Consider the following 5,113-nt stretch of genomic DNA (forward strand, 5'->3'; position numbering starts at 1 on the left):
TTTGCAAGTTATAATGGCATTTCCTGAGCCATTAAATATTTTTAATTGTTTACAACAATCACTCTTTGTAAACCACTCTGATGAATTCCGTTGTAACTTGCAAAAGTCAGCTATTGGAAATAATGCCTTAATTATAAGCCTGGTACAAAGTTCCAAGGAGATGTCATCTACTATATTGTTGACATACATTACCCATTTGATGGCCTTCATATGTAGCAATTTGATAATTTGTTTAAGTGAATGATGTTTGCAAAATTTTATGATTGGCGTTAGATAGAACATGCAATGATAGCATCTTAAGCTTTCCTATGATTTTGACTTTGTATGGTGTTAAATCAAGCCAGGGTTTTTGTTTGTTTTTCAAAAAATATTCTTCAAAATGTATGAAGGAAATAATATTTGGAGTGCTTATTTTTCTCATACAAATGAATCAGTAGGTAATTAAACTCAGATGAGAATCCAAATTAGTGCTTTTCATTCTAGCATGTTCATATTTCCTCTTAAATACACACACACACACACACACACACACGTGCACACCTGTGGTAGTCCTCATGACCTATGCCACCTGGTGTTACTTCCATAAATATTAACATATTATGTTACATGGCAAAGAGACTTTAGAAATGTAATTATGATCTAGCTGACCATAAAATAGGGAGATTATTATGGATTATTCAATGAATCTAATCTAATCACACGAACCTTTAAAAGGAGAGATCTTTCTCTGGCTAGTAGCAGAAGAGAAGCGAGCATGAGAAAGACTTGACCCGCTGTTGCTGGCTTGATGGTAAAGAGGACCATCATGGGGAAAGCATGGGAAGGAAATTAATTCTGCCATCAGTCACTGAGCTTGAAGGTGGACTCAGAAGACAATCCCAGTGGATACACTGATGTTTAGCCCAAAGGGGTAGAGAATTCCTGAGTAGAGAATTCCATCAAGCAACTTCAGACTTCTAATCTACAGAACCTTGAGATAATAAATGGATATTGTTTTAAGCCCCTAAAATTTTGTAAATTGTGGTAATGACAGCAATAGGAACTAATATGGTATTTGTCCTCTTGACTGTCCATAGGGAAAATAGAAAGGTAGGTAAAGTTTGACTTATCTAATTTCTACCTTTATTTTTTCTGTGTTTCTTACTCTTTTTGTTTCCTTTTTTCTGAAGCCACCCAAAGACAATTGACTGTCTATTATAGCCCCCTACCAAAGATAGCTTTTTCAAGATAAGTGCACATGCTCCAAATCATGTCAATCAAAACTTCATTTTTCCTTAAATCTCTTGGGTACTAGAGATTCTCTAGGTAGAAATTGCTTCTCAGAAGTCCCCAGTGGTATTTCCATTTCAAATTTCTATACAAGAGAGAGAATTCAAAAGTAATGAATCTGAAATGGTGAAATTGCCATCATTCTGATAAACAGATGGAAAGAGATATTATGGGATGGATGGGTGATTCTCAATGTGCCTTAAATTATTCAAAGTGTGGTCCATGGACCAGCAATATCAGCAGCATCTGGGAACATGTTAGAAATGCAGAATCACAGTATCCACCTCAGAAATACTGAATCAGAATCTTGTATTTTAATAAGCTTCCCAGGTGCTGTATGCACACTGAAGTTTGAGAAGTGCTTTCTCAAATTGCATTTATGGGTAAAATATTTCTTCACAACTTAGAATATCCCTGCTAAATATATCCTTTCACTGAAGTGGAGGCATGCCTAGAATTAGCATATTCCCTATGGTGCAATTACAGAATTATTGTTTGCATATATTGAGTATTTAGCTGGTGGCAGAGACTGTTTGAAGTATTTATATTAATTATCCCATTTAACTTTCACAGCTAACATAACTAACAAAACACATGCCTAGTATTAATATTTAACCTATGAAAAGACTAAACTTTTAAAGTAAAAGAAATTAATTAACTTGTCTACAGCCATATACCAGAGATTGGAATCCAGGCAGGTGAACATCTGACTACTTGGATCAACACAGTTAGCCACTATAACCAGGGTGCTTCTTATAAAGCTTTAAAGAAGATTCTAAATAGTCAAAATATTACATGTATCAAAACCTAAAATTTCATCTGTCAAATACTATTCTACATCATTTGAAAAGCCAAACAAAAAAAAATTTAAATAGTTCCAGATCCTTCACTTATATTATTAATACTTTTACATGAAGTATTAAAAAATTTTATGTTTTCATATAAATAGCACTATTGTCCTGGTTTGAATAACACTTTTTGATGTTTCTATATTTCATCTGCAGGAGAGGAAACAAATTCCATAAAACAATCTAAATATTTTGATTGAACTTACTACAATAAGACAATTTTGTTATATGTAAGATGACTGATCATTTTTATTCATCAGTTCTTATGGTCCAAGTATTTTTCTAAGAGCTTCATATGCATCATATCTTTGAATTATTTCTATGCCCTGACCCTGACCCATACCCTATCCTTGACACTGTTTTACTAATAAGTACACTGAGGCTCAGAAAGTTGAAATGTTTTTCTAAAGTTAAGAGAAGAGCTAGAAATGGAAGTCAGAGTTATCTGACAACAAAAATCATATTCAATATTTGACTACAGAATGCTTGTCATCAAATATGGACTCTGGCACTTAATATCTAAGTTATAAAACTAATATTTTAAGAAAGTCTTATGGTAATTGAAGGAAGAAGGACTAATTTTATAATATTAAGACACATAATCTTTTCAAAAATCATAATGAAAGGAATGAATGAAAATATAAGAAGAGATTAATCAACCTTATCTCAGAGGTTGATTATGAGGAAAAATAATATGCAGATAAAACATTTAGGTTAACACTTGCAAAATAATAAGACTTAAATATATTATTTGTAATTGTTAGTATTGTTATTAATATTATTACTACCACTGCACTAATCTCATAGTGTATGTATTATACCATCAGATGAAATATACAACATCTCTTTGTGCTACATAGTAGATATTCTAAATTCAAGAATTTCTTTCTCCTCTCCTTAAAGAAAATTGTAATATTTTTAATAGATATAAATAATAAAGTGTTTAAATAATAAAAAGTCATGGCACGTAAATATATTCTCAGTATTTATGCTGTTATGACTTTTATTTTTTAGTCACGTTTTCATATATATGTGATTTTTAGATAAACAAATTATAATTCATAAATAACAGTATACATACACTAATTTCACTGATTATCACTTGTATCATATGAACAAAGTAAGAGTTTTATAAGATTTATTTTCAAAATTAACAGAAATATAAGTAAATATAAATATACACTTACAGTTCTGAGATACCTGTAATGTCTTTTATCCTAAGCATTGAACTTTTTTTATAAAAAGGAAAATCCAAAAATGTAATGCATCAGAATGAAATAGCATTTTAAGTTATTGTAAGTCTAAGTGATTTTTTTTAGTGTATGAAGGCAAAATGACAGAGAAAAAGAACAGCTTTAGTGTATTGTAATTCAACAGCCTTGTGGAACAATATTTACATGAAAGGATGTAATATATTTTATGTGGATCCATCACGGATAAAAATCACCCCCTGAGAGTATGTTACTAATTTTCCCTTTCATACTAACCCTTGGAGTTACTGAGGTATCTCTTTTTCTCGCTGCCATTTTAAATTGCTAAATGGAAACTTAATGAGTTTTTATTTTCTTCACTGATGAGATAGGACCAAAATTTATTGGTTCAGCTAAAAGTTTAAGTACGTATTCAAAATTTAAAAGTGAATTAATATAATGAGAGATAATAATAGTGTCGGTGATATATACAGATTTTGACAGGGCTTATTTGTAAGCATATATGACACCATCCATTTATGCCCACAAATAACTGAATGTGGATGATGAGGGGATTTGAAAGTGGCTGTTTTCAGCAAAAAGATCCAGAAATAATCACCTTAAATTTAATTTTTTTACAACTGAAATCCCTATTGAACAATGTTCTAGATCTTAATAAGACTGCAGTATTAGAGAAATAAAAATACACTTAAATAACAAATGGACAATAAAAGTAATTATCAACTAAAAGGCATTTAAACAAGCCTTCAGAAAGAGCAGATTCCAGTCAACTATGTGTCTATGACACGTCCAATACAACACTAAACATTATAAGCCAACTATTGTCCTAAAAATTATACAACATGTATTTTAAAACTAAGCATAGATTTAGGGAACATTTAGAAATAAATAACATAATTCATTTATTTAAAAAAAATTTTCATAGAAGCAAAACTTTATCATCCAAAATATTATATAGAATCTCAATTGCCAAAATGGATTTTAAAAATAGAGTGCAGAGAAAAGGAGAGAGACAGACAGACAGAAATGCTTGGACTGAAGAGACAGTGAGGACTTTGAGGCCCAACTCTTAAAAAATTATTTAGCTATTGGGAACACTGCCCCCAAATTTCTTCCACACATGCTCTGTGGTAGACCAACACCCCACAAACCTTAAGCATAAGCAGAATACAATTAGAATACCACTGGAAAAGATGTCTACTCAAGACCTGGGAAAAGGAATAATTATGGATTTCTGGTATAGAGAAAGAATAGAACACGTGACAAAAAAGAATGGAGTCTTTTAATGGAGATCTAAGTGCGGAATCTTACTTCACTCAATAGGACAGAACAAAATTATGAAAGTTATTAAAGGCTATCAGGAGATTTTATGCAATTGCCAAAGAACAAATGTTGCAGATCTTAGGTAGTAACATAAGACAAGAAGTACTTAGCTCTTTGATCTCTCTATTTCTGATTCCTCAGGTCAACCCAAAATGAGGAAGATTTTCCTCATTTTCCAAACTGTAGACCTGGAAATGTAAATGACTACCTACGTTAGTTTTCTAAATATTTAGTTAGTTGAAATTATTTCTTTAATATGAATTATGTACACAGTTAAATCACATTGCATACTTTACATGTTTTATTAGAGACCATACAGAAAACTACAGTGACAAGGAGAAAAATATATCTCACCATGAGAAATACACTATGATTGGGTATTTTAAATGCATTTAATTTTAACATTATCTTTTTCTTATGTGGGCATCTTAATTAAAAATCTTCCATATGTTACTGAGCCTA

Source organism: Lemur catta, chromosome 6 (assembly GCF_020740605.2).
Source record: "Lemur catta isolate mLemCat1 chromosome 6, mLemCat1.pri, whole genome shotgun sequence".
Taxonomy (NCBI): domain Eukaryota; kingdom Metazoa; phylum Chordata; class Mammalia; order Primates; family Lemuridae; genus Lemur; species Lemur catta.